Source organism: Grammomys surdaster, unplaced genomic scaffold (genome assembly GCF_004785775.1).
Source record: "Grammomys surdaster isolate TR1022 unplaced genomic scaffold, NIH_TR_1.0 223, whole genome shotgun sequence".
NCBI classification, from domain to species: domain Eukaryota; kingdom Metazoa; phylum Chordata; class Mammalia; order Rodentia; family Muridae; genus Grammomys; species Grammomys surdaster.
Genome location: NW_021604668.1, coordinates 1,495,847 through 1,508,157, shown reverse-complemented (window position 1 = coordinate 1,508,157; position 12,311 = coordinate 1,495,847). Strand labels below are relative to the sequence as shown.

Sequence of the window (12,311 nt, the reverse complement as noted above, 5' to 3'; positions counted from 1 at the left end):
CGAGTCTGTTGTTAGCATTGCCTGCAGGTACATCCTCATTAGCTATTGGAGAAGGAAACCTATGGCTTCCCGGATCCTGCATAATACTGTAACAGCACACTCTTGTATTTGTCTCATGAACCCATATTTACTAAAATTGTTGGCTTCCATAAGGATGAACCCTGGAAACACTGCAGCCTCCACGAATACTTGTTTCTTTTCCTCTGCACACAAAGCAACGTGTTGTCTGCACAGCTCAACGGAGGGATGTAGTGGAGCAGAGACAGTAACAATAACCAGGGCAGATGAGGAAGAGGAAGGCTAGAATCCACAGCGTGAAGCAAACCTTGACTGACAAGTAAGCTCCTGTTCTTATACATAAGGAAGAAAAACTGTATTTAAAGATACATCTCGCTCTGTCGCTAGGAAGCGGGCAATCGGAGGGAAGATGGTTTACATCTCGAATGGTCAAGTGTTGGACAGCCGGAATCAGACCCCATGGAGATTGTCTTTCATAACAGATTTCTTCTGGGGAATAGCAGAATTCGTGGTTTTTTTTTTCAAAACTCTGCTTCAGCAAGACGTGAAGAGAAGACGAGGCTACGGGAGCTCCTCTGATTCCAGATACAACGATGGCAGAGGGCCACCAGGAAACCCTCCACGAAGAATGGGTCGGATCAGTCACCTTCGTGGCCCCAGCCCTCCTCCGATGGCTGGTGGATGAGGAAGGTAAACGTCTGCTCTGAGAAGCAGACGACTAGACATACACAGGCGTAGAGGAAGTCATCAGGAGGTGAAGAGCGGCTCACGCAGGAGAAGATGGTGTATGTCCAAACAAGGATTGCTCTGTGTCCTCACAGATGAATGAGGTCATGCTGGGAATTCCCTCTGCAGGATCTGGCCTGACTGATAATGCAGTTCTATAAATGTACATGTTTGTCTCCTTATCGTCTTTGTATGGTTTACTAAAGCAGTAATATAGTTTTCAGAAGTAAATATTTTTAGGTTGCAAAACTTGATTGTTCATCTTTATATGATTATACCCAAAATCTTCAATCTGGAAGAAATAAAGGCCATGTATTTAAAAAAAAAAAAAAGATACATCTCATAGAATTAACCTTAAACGATTTTAGGCTTATGTATCTGCAGCATTGAGGACACTCACAGACTTGTGGCTACAGCACAATTTTCAGAACTTTCTAGTCCTTGCAGACTAGAACTCCAAACCTCCCAGACTCTGATGTCCACCACTCTACTTCCCATCTGTGTGATATTTCATATGAATGGCATCAGACATCTTTCCTTTTGTGTCTAGCTTGCTTAACTTGGAATAATGTTTTGTGTTTGAACCATATTGTAGCATTTATAAATAAAGTTTTATTGAGACAAAACCAGGCCCATTCATTTACATGTTACCCACGGCTGCTTTCTCATTTAAACAACAGAGATGTGTAATTGTGATCAAGCATTTATAGCCATTGAAGCCCAAGATATATCTCCCCTGACCTTTTTGAAAGTCCAAAAAGCTAGTTTAGATTAATATTTTAAAAGCCTCTTTAAATTATTACTTGCCTGTGGCAATCTTGGCTTATTTCACAGCCTGAGAAATAGGATTAATGAACTGTTTATCACACCGTTGTCATTAATAAACAGTTTGAAATGCCGGGACTTAAGTTTTCTTTCCTTAGGCCTGGTTACAGTGAAAGAGGGCTCATTTTCACATCCTACAGATACACATTTTACATAATGAGGATGTGTGAGATCTGATTAGTGAGTCTTGGTGCAGAAAGTTCCAAAGCATAACAGACACTTATAGATGCTGAAGTATCCAATTTCCCCGTGCCTTTGTCCTTTTTATCATGCATTTTCCGAAGAAGAGAACAATGCTTGTTTAGCATGGAGCTATAAAAGCAGGTCTTACAACTTCTTACTTAAATGAGTAAAAGCAGATTAGTTCACTTTGCTGTGTTAATGGATAGGACTCTCTTTATTAGTGGCACTAAATTATATGTTGGCAAGTTCAGACTGGTCTGAGAACACCCCTTCTCCCCCACCGTTATCAAAGCAACCAGGAAGGAAATTTTATGTAGTAGTTGTAAAATGAAGATGCCGTAGTAGATAATTCTGGTTCTCATGAGGTCAAGTATCAATGACTTTTTTTTTCCTGGTTAACAAAACACAGTGTGCTGAGTAAACAGTCCAGATAAGACAGTGCCTGTTTCATCACATCTGATGTAATGAGTAGAGCCAAGAAACACTGGACAGAGACCCGCAAGGTAATAACAACCAAACGACTGTGTAGAGTTGAATTTGTGCCAAGGTTCTGAGACGTTGCATACATCAGTCAGCTTGATACCCATGGCAAATATATGGCCTAGGAAGTGTATGATTATCTCTATGAAAATAAATATTCCTATTTCGGTGTCAGGTTAGGGTATGGAGGGGTTAACTAGCAACTTTGATCTTTATTCCACTTTGACTGTCACTTTCTCTTGACTAATGTTCACAAGAGTTGGCTGATCCAGAGAGGCGCATATGACAGGAAACATTCCTAACTACCAAGAGAAGTCAGGGGCACCTTCTCTTTCTCAGACCCTGATTCCAACTTGAGTCAGTCCCTCTAAGGTTGTCTCCATCTGCCCTATGAAATTCCTTCATAATGGAGATGAATTCCCTTTCCCACCTTAACTTCTCCCATTTATTCTGCTCCTCATCTATCTTTATACACACTTTACTATGGTAACATCAGACACCTTGCGGTGCTTGGAGTGGGTTCTCCCCCATATGATTTTAAACCCACTTTAAGTAAATTACTCAACTCTTTATTTCATTTTTAAAACTCTTATTAGCCATGCTAACACACAATAGCACAATATTAGTACAGCCCCAAAGCTGTGTGCTCATCACCACTGTCTAGCTCCAAAACATCAAGGTATCCATTGTGGAAGCCCCACACTCATTAAACAGCTTCCATCCCTCTCCTCCAAGTCCTTGGCAGCAATATTCTACTTTCAGGCTTCATGAATTTAACAGCTCTAGCTATTTCACATATATGGTCTATAGCTGTCCAATGCTGCAAACATCCAAGATAATCAACTTCGAGAGAAGAAAACTTTGTGAAGTCTCATGGTTCTGAAGACCTCCATCCATGGCTGGATGGCTTCCTTGCTTTTGAGTCTGTGTTGAGGCATTTTTACTCATGGTAGGTGTTCTGTTTTATAAAAAGATAAGGAGAGGGAGAGAGAATATGTTTGGTGGATGTGTAGCCAGGTATAGGAGAAGGGGGTGCCTCCATGGGCCCATGCTGAGGTGTCCCTTTCCCCTGAGGGACCAGCCATATAAAATAGAGTTTATCCAGGCATGGGGTGGGAAGTTAAGAGGGGAGTAGAGTCAGAAAAATACCAGAGATAGATAGTGAGTAGAGGAGTAGAGACTGGTCATGAGCATGTGGAGGGGTGGGGTGGAGAGAGGGGAGAAGGGATGAGAGAACAAAGTGAGAGCAAGAAGACGAGAGAGCAAAAGGGGGGGGGGACAAGCATCCCCTTTTATAGTGAGTCAGACACAGCTGGCTATTGCCAGGTAACTGTGGGGCAGAACTTAGGCAAATTGCAAAGAAAGAGGAAGAGGAAGGGCTAGTTCCCAGTATGCCTTCAAAGCCATGTCTCCAGTAACCTATGTCCTCCCTCAGAAGGTTCTACTCCCTGCTAAATGACACCAGTTTTGTTTTGTTTTGTATAGCTTATTGAGAGAATGGCCAATGGTTTATACAGCGGCTGCAACATTTCACATCTCTACCGTCATTGTTACACAACAGTGACCCAGTGACCGAGCCAGTCTTATGATCTCACACTGTTAAACGACACAGTAATTACTCAGTATTTGGAACCCTGCGGCTGTACTTATGACAATGAAGCAAAAGGTGGTGCTTGGTCCACAAGATAGTCTAAAGAATCCTGGTGATCTTACATGTCTTGATGCATCTGCTAGCAGTATTACCTCACCACATTACTTAACTTCCACGTGGCCAGTTTCCCTGTTTACAGCAGGTTATAATAGCACCTAGAGAGAAAGATTGTTTTGAAAAGCACATGGTTGCTATGTGTAATGAAGCGATCCTGAGTCCGGGTATGTGGCTCAGTTGGTGAAGCGCTTGCACAAAGATGAGGATTTGATTTGAACTCATATAAAAGTGTAGGGTATGGTGATATACTTGTAATCCCAGCACTGGAAGGCAGAATAGGAGGGCTTGATGGCCAGTCAGTCTAGCTGAATTCATGAATTAGAGAGTCAATGAGAGATTCTGTCCCAAAAAATAAGGTGGGAAGCAATTGAAAGACAGCTGATATCAACCTCTGGCCTCTACATGAATGTTTACATGAGTGTACAGACACAGGAACAAAAACACACACATACACACACACATGTATAAGACATACATATACATGAGGTAGTGGGAAAGGGCAGGAAGGAGGAGGAGGGGGAGGGAATGGGATGAGGAGAGAGGGAAAGAGAATAGCATAATAGTTCTTGATCAGATCAAGGCACTGTGTTAACTATTATTCCCTCCTCTTTCCACTTCCAAGGAAAACTTCTGCTCAATTGCCACGTTTCATCTTTGGTCTTTACTTCCCAGAATGCTCTGTTATACAAAGTCCTGAGCCTGTCCTGAGGCAGTGTTAGATGTCCTCTATTACTTCCTGAGTTTAACACTTCTGTGGTACTTAGCAGATTCGGTGCTCCCTCCCCTTTCATAGGTCTTACCTGTCTAACCTAGTATAGTGTTGGGCCCCAACACACTTAATTACTGTTAGTTGAATCAGTAAATGAATGAGCTGTAGTTAACTAGGGTGATGGTATATGGTAGGTTTGTTCAACCATAAGATATGAATGTACTCAAGGAGTAATGTGGACATGATGAAGCCATCGAGAGTGGCTGACTGTGTGATCTATTCTAAAAAAGTGGGTATATGATGTAGACTTCATACGTGAAGAAAAATAAGCTCAAGAGATGCTGATTTTTAAAGTCGATGACTAACATGTGTGCCGGCTCATGCCAGTAATTCTAGCATTTGGTAAACTGAGGCACGAAGACCCTGAGTTCTAAGACAGTCTGGGCTATAGCCCGGTGGACACGGAAGCTTTGTCTCCAAAACTAACCAGACCAAAGCAAAAGGAGACCCTGATATAATAACTATCTTGTGAGTATAGGAAAGGTTTACCTTGTCCTGCCCCTTCCTGTACTTCCTCCTGCTTCCTGGGTACTGGGAGGGAGCATCTCTGTTCTGTCATACCCTCCCTGTCTTGTTTCAGGCCTGGAACATCAGATTATGGGCTGAAACATGGAACCCAAGTAAACCTTCACTCCCCTTAAATAGTTTCTCTCAGCTCCTTGTAGCAGCGTAGACTCCAGCGCCACATGAACGTAAGAAAATGAGGAAGAGAAGATCAAGAGACAGACTGCTAAAGTTTTCATCTGTTCAGGGCCTTGTACTGGAAGGTTTATTCAGAAAACCAGTGTGATAACTAATGGTCAGGGGTTATTTCAGGAATGGCTTTGGACAAAGGCTGGGAACATAAAAAGTATAATGTGTGGGTCGAAGCCACAGCTTCAACCATGCTAGGCTAACTCTGCCAACTGAGTTATATCTAAAACCAAACTCCAGAACTTTACTTCATCCAATATAGTGACTGTGGCAGAACCTAATGGTTATATGAATTTCCTCCTTTTCTGGTCTCAAGAAAAGAACTGCCACTCGACGGTGGCCATATTTCATTGTCTTCTTCTTCTTCAGTGATTGAGTGGTGGTTAGAGTTTAGAAGGAGTTGTTATTTTGAGCTCCTCATGCAGATTGCAATAATTCACCTGGGAAGTATTTTTTAAAAAATCATTGGAGGAACCATAAAGTTCTCTCTTCCCTAGGGACCAGCTCTTGACATTCATGAGGAAGCATAGAAGATTGCTTTCTCTTGGAATTATGTACCATCACAAGATACCGCTTCCAGGTGGAGGCGAACGAACAGAGCTGCAGGTAGAAGCGCAGATCCTTGAGAAGACTCTATCCAGGCAAAATCTGCCTTGATTTATAGCATTTTGTACGCCTCTTTATCTGCTATTTCAGATCACACATTCCCTGGTCCCTGACACTGAAGGTATTTCTCTAGGAGTCGATTTATTGTGCCTCCTGGGCCCCAATAACTTCAGTTTCCTTAGAGCAATGCCACAGAAGAGTACAAAATGGGTTTGACATCTAGTAACCTGGACAGTTTAGCCTGTGGAAGAGTAACTTTAAGCTGCAGTCTCTCACAGTGGTGGTTAAAGACTAAGTGCTAACTAGCTGTGGCTGAGGTGCTGCGGCTAGGAGATCTAGCAGAAAGCTATGGCTCATCTGATGTGGCTCAGTGCTGAAGAGCACACCAGTTGCACCAGGTCCCTAGCAGGATGCCTGTAACCCACACCTGCCCTCCACACAGGGGATGCAGAGCTTAGTAGAACTGAAAACTAAGATCAGCTGATTGTTTCATGTCATAGACAGGGAGGGTCTCCTGTACCCAATCTTCCTGCCACCACAGGAAATTGTTGGTATCTCAGGCATGCACACCGTGCCTGGTTCATGAAGTGCTGGGAATCAGACCCGTGCTGGGTTTGTTTCCCGACCTAATCATAAGTGCTGGGCAAGCACTCTACCAATTTAGGTATATCCAGCCTTGATTTTTAATCTTTAACTGAGACAGTCTCAATGCTTTATGCTGCTGATTCTCCTGCCTCGGGCTGGCAACAGTGCTGAGTTTGCAGGTGTGCAGTACTACACTAGGCATGGCTGAGTTCTTTACAGATGGAGAAATGTCACTGTACAAACCCCATGAAGTCTGTCACGTTAAACGGTCAGTGTGGACAGTCAGTCTCAGATGATAACTCAGGCTAGTCTACATTCAAGTCACTCAGTAGTTGAGGGTGGCCTTGACTTCATAGCAATCCTCCTGTTCCAGTTTCCTAAATGCTAGGATTATCAGCAAGAGCACCATGCTCTAGGTAACAGGTTCAGACCATGTGACCACGTCTCAAATAGAGAGCTCATTCTTTTCACTTCCCTAAACTGAAGATAGGATCTGGGGCTAGAATTTTGGAAGATTTGAATTAGAATTAGTAACTACCCCTCTCTTACACAGTCAACTCTATTGTTTTGTTGTGGTTAAATCATCTGAAAACTCGGGAGCATCACAATGAGAACAAGGAACTGAAAAAATGGCTGGGTGTGGTGGTACCCACCTTTAACTTCAGCATTTCAGGCGCAGGAGGATCTTTCTGGGTTTGAGATTAGCCTGGTCTACATGGCCAGTACCAGGCCAGCACAGGCTACATCGTAAGTCCTTGTCTAAGAAAAGCAACAATAACAAGAACCAGGAAACTTAATATTGCAGAAAGATGACAAAAAGTGGCTCCTCCAAGTGTCTCTTTAGAAAACACAGGCACACTGAACATCAAAAGGAAACAGTTCTATTCGGAAGAGTCCGCCCTCTGTTCTTTGCGGTCTATGTTTTAGGCAGAGGCGACATTGGGGAGTGAGTGCTTCACACACATGTCTTGCTTTGTGCTCACACACACTTGGTTCTATCTCATCCAAGCAGATGTGATCTCCCCCAGTACTGAATCTAAATCTGCAGTTTAGCAGGGAAGTCATATGTGTATGCTCGAAAGCAGAACACAGATGTGATGATTTGAGGTGAACCTGGCCTCCAGGGGAAGCGGCAGCTAAACCTTCACAGGGGTTTCCAAGTATATCTGAGTAAGTAGACCGTGTTCATCTCTAAGGGCAGCTTTTACATTGAATGAGTGGGGGAGGTGGAGGGTATGATTGTGTTGAGAGAGAAGGCAGATATTCCAGGGAGAGGAGACAACACAAGACCCTAAGGTGGGAAGCGTATTTCCTTATCTAGGAAAATCCCCATGGCCATATAGGCAATCATCTACGTGAATTGTTATCAACCTAAGGATCTCAGTCATCAACTCCTATAATTACTGTGCAGCCTTCTGCTCTGCAAAGAAGGCCAGTGTTAAGCAGAACTTAGTCACTGTGTTGCCTTCTTCCTTTTGTTTCCTAGAATATCAACACTGTGAAATTTAATAAAAAATAAATGTCTTTATTTCCCTTCCCCCCATTGTACCTGGTAACCTCTGTTCTACTTTCTTTGACTGTGAATTTGCCTATGATTGATACCTAGTAAATGTGGAATTAGGTTTATTTCATTTACATAATATCTAACTTCATTTACATTGTGGTATGCATTAGGATTCTCTTCTTTTTGATGGGTGAATATTATTCCCTCTTACAGTCATACCATGTATTGTTTACACTCTTTATGGAGATCTGTTATGTTTCCTCACCCACTGGCTGGAACCTGTTGATGACAGCTGTTAAAAGAAAAAGTCTTTTGAAAAACGTTACATCCCACATTCTAATCCTGGAATAGATATTCTGACATAGGGAGGGTGGCCTTGATTGGAGCAACACAAGAACACAGACTCTAAATACTAGAGTCTTTCTGGCTGAGGCCAGAGGAGGCTCAGTAGAGTTAGAGTCTGTGTTCTGAAGGCATCCAAACTGGCTCTACATGAAAAACTCCAAGGAAATTGGAACTCAGTGCCCAGCTGCAAGGGTCTAGATGCTGACAAGAACCTAGATGAACCTAGAGAGGATTTGCACTCTGACCCTGTGCAAAGTTCCAAGTCTATGGACAACTCAATTTGACCTCTGAGCAGAGACTCCAGCCATGTTGAAACATGATAAACCAGTCACATCACACCTCACTCACTGACTTGGAGCCAGGAGTTAATGTATTAACATTGCTCAAGCATGTTAACATCGTTCAAGCCACTGAATTTAGGAGTCAGTATTTAGTTCTTCCAAACTCCAAATATATCAGTGGTCTGATGCCCAATATTCACTGTTCCTGAGGACTTCAACTGCAGCCATTGTCATTTGAGCACAGAAGTCATCAAAACGTGACTGTTCAAGGCTTAAATCTTAGCTGTTCTTAACTAAGGCTTAGGATGCAAAATGTCATTTGTTTACTGTTCTATCTATACATCCTGTGTCTTGATACTCAGAAGGCTGAGGCAGGAAAATCATGAGTTTGAGGTCTGTGTGGGCTACAAAATGAGTTTAAAAACCAGCATGACTAATTTATCAAGTCCTGGGGGTGTGGTTAAACAATAGAGTACTTGCTTGAGGATCTCAAGGCCCTGGGCTCGATTCCCAGTACCTTCAAGGGGAAAATCCTAGGCCTGGCTTTTCCTTAATTAAGAACAGCTAAGATTTAAGCCCAGAACACTCACCTTTTGATGACTTCTGCACTCAGATCATAAAGAATGGCTGCTGTTCTCAAGAGCAATGAGCTAGGGGCATCCAAGCATTCCTGTGTGTAGCGTTTGAAAGAATTAAGCAGAAGTAATCCTGTGTGCTAGCTGTTGAAGCCATTTGGCTCGGTGTGCTCCAAGTATGTCCACTTGATCCCCCATCTGGATTTTGGATAATTTAAGGAGATAGACAGGCTTCTGAGATTAGATGAGGTACCCTCACAGCTGTGATGATTAATATTGCTCACCCAATTAAAGGGATCTAGGATTGTCTAGGAAACAACCCCAGGCTTATCTATAAAGGAGTTACTTGATTGGGTTAAACTGAGGTGGGAGACCCACCCTGAGAATGGCTGTCACTCTTCTACAGGCTGGAGCCTGGGACTGAACAAAAAGGAGACCAGGCTGAGGCTGAGCACCGACACTCGACACTCTTGTCTTTATGCTTCCTGACTGCAGATGTCATGTGATCTGCTGCCACATGCTCCTTCTGCCATGACTTCCCACCATGATGCTCTGAACCCTCAAACGATATGCCTTCTTTCTTTTTAAAAAAATTATATATTTCTTTTTTTATTTTGTCATACATCACATCCTGAACATAATGTCCCCTTCCTCCCTCCCCTCACAACCCTGTCTCTTCCCAACCCCTCCCATTTCCCCAAGATCCCACGCCCCTTCGATTTCTGTTAGACAAAAACAACCCTCCCAGGGACTTCAAGCAAACATGGCATAACAAGCTACATAAGACCAGACTTAAACCATCACATCAAGACAGGACAGGCAACCCAGTAGGAGGAAAAAGGTCCCACAAGGAGGTAAAAGAGTCAGGGACAGCCCCTGTTCCCACTGTTAGGGTTCTCACAAAAACATCAAGCTATTCACCCAAGCATATATGAGAGGACCTAGGTCAGACCCCCCTATAGGGTCCCTGATCTCTGTGAGTCCCCATGAGTCCCAGTTAGTTGATTCTTTAGGCCATGTTCTTGTAATGTGCCTGACCCCTCTAGTTCCTCCAATCTTTCCTCTCCACTCTTTCGCAGGTCTCTCAGAGCACAGCCTAATGTTTGGCTGTAGTACTCTGTATCTGCTTCCATCTGTTACTATCTTTAATGATGTTTCTGCTAGAGCTTTTCTTCTTTAAGTTGCTTTTGTTTCAGCGGTGAGAAAAGAAAACCAAGACCACAGCTTAGACAGCAGTATACTCACTTTAACGGGAAAATGTCTTCTTCAGCTGACTACAGCCCGTAGTTAGAAATCCAGATTCAATATGGACATTAATCCTTATGCAAAGCAGCTATATTCCAGACTGAATAGTATAAGTTCATTAGCTTTAAATGTTAATATAGTAAATCGGATTGTTTTCTATTGTACATGAGCAATGAAAACCTACTTATGGAGGCAGGGAACCATTAAAGCAAAAAGCGACATCAGAGTCCATTTGATGTTTTTAGAAATTCCCCAAAGCTCAAACTGGGGGTGGGAAGCTTTGTGGTCAGTAACATACTTGACAAAGGTGCACAATCAGTATTGCCTAATGCAGTCACAGGAAACTGAGGTGAGAAAGGCCAAGATATTTGTTTAAGGTCACACAGTAGGTACTGGAACCATCAAGCACGATTCAAACCACACTGAGCATCTGATGGGCTGGTTCCTGGAAGAGGCTCCAATTGGTTTCCCCAGCCCCCTCCTCCACAGGAAGAGCTTGCTGGTAAGGCGGAGAGGAAATAGTGCTTTAGAGCCTTTTAGGTTGCTGATGTCGTCAGTAAACTCATCTTTAGTTTGCAAGCTCTGCCTTGAAGAGCAGCACCCTTCAGGACAGTACCCCACAGAACAGCAGGGTCTCTCTAGTGAGTCAAGTCTGGACTAAAGATAAAAGACAGCTGTCTTCCTGTGCTTGTGGGAGGAGTCGGAGCTCTCTGAGAGATAGTTTTCTCTCTTTTCAAATGGAATAACAGTCATGTCTTTCTCAGGGTCCTATGAAAGTTAAGCGAGATCCCTGTGGATAAAACGATGCGGATTTCACACGTGATACAGTGGGCATTTGTCTCCCTAGCACTGTGAACACCCTAAACTGACGTTCTACATGGTTGAACTTGTCGTACAGTCTTACACAGCAGTCCTTGAAAAAAAAAAAAAAAGCCCACTCTTAGGGAAAAAAATTAGATGACAATAACAACAAAAGGAGAAAGAAGAGAAAACCAAATCCATCACCAGCCTAGCCAGGACTGTCAGCATGTGACCTGTTTAGGAAGCACCGCATGCCTGTGCATGTCTTCAAAGCCAGAAACAGCTTACTGTAGGAGAGCCATGGGGCCAGGTATGGGCCTCTGATCCTTGAAACACTCTCTGATGCTGAGAAGGACACAGGAAGTTCAACCACTGACTTCTCAGAGGAAGCCTCAGTGCCGCTGCACAGCGTTGAAAGACAGAAGGAAGAGAAATAAGGTGAAGAACCTTAAACTCATCAGGGTCAAAGACACTAGAATCCAGAGCAATGTGAACAGGCTCAAGAACTCCCTCCAGATCATGGTGCCAAACTCTCTGCTGACAGTAGTTTTTGAAGCCCCCTGACAATTGCCCAGACAGAACTGACACTTGATAGTATATAATCTGCCTAATAAATTTGCTTGAAATTGTGACATTTTCAAAGTTTTTTTTCTAGTATCTTATTCTCAAATTAAGCTTTAAAGGGAGACTTCCCTTTGATTCGACTAAATCACAATAATTGGTTTTAAAGCAAATAGAAACACACTGATTACCAATTAAGCCAATGGATTGATACAAATGCGGTCTTGTGTATTTGTTTCTAAGCTTTGCCCTTCTCCCTGATACTCCATACTTACTTCTATCAATCTAGTGATTAGAAAAACAAAGTTCTGGTAAATGGTGGAAATGTTACACAAACAAGCGCCGTGGAGTGAAGCCCACATGTGCCAAGTATGGAGGCTCTGTTCATTTGAATGTGCTTGTCAGC

At 43.1% G+C, this 12,311-nt stretch overlaps 1 long non-coding RNA gene and 1 pseudogene across 1 annotated transcript; both read left to right on the top strand.

Moving 5' to 3' along the window:
- The first annotated feature begins 406 nt into the window (after positions 1 to 406).
- Positions 407 to 993, top strand: LOC114625846 (annotated as a pseudogene).
- Positions 994 to 7,581: 6,588 nt separating this feature from the next.
- On the top strand, positions 7,582 to 11,973 carry LOC114625854. The gene is made up of 2 exons (XR_003712143.1): positions 7,582 to 7,763; positions 11,308 to 11,973. It is a non-coding gene; the product is annotated as an uncharacterized LOC114625854 (long non-coding RNA).
- The last annotated feature ends 338 nt before the right edge of the window (positions 11,974 to 12,311 follow it).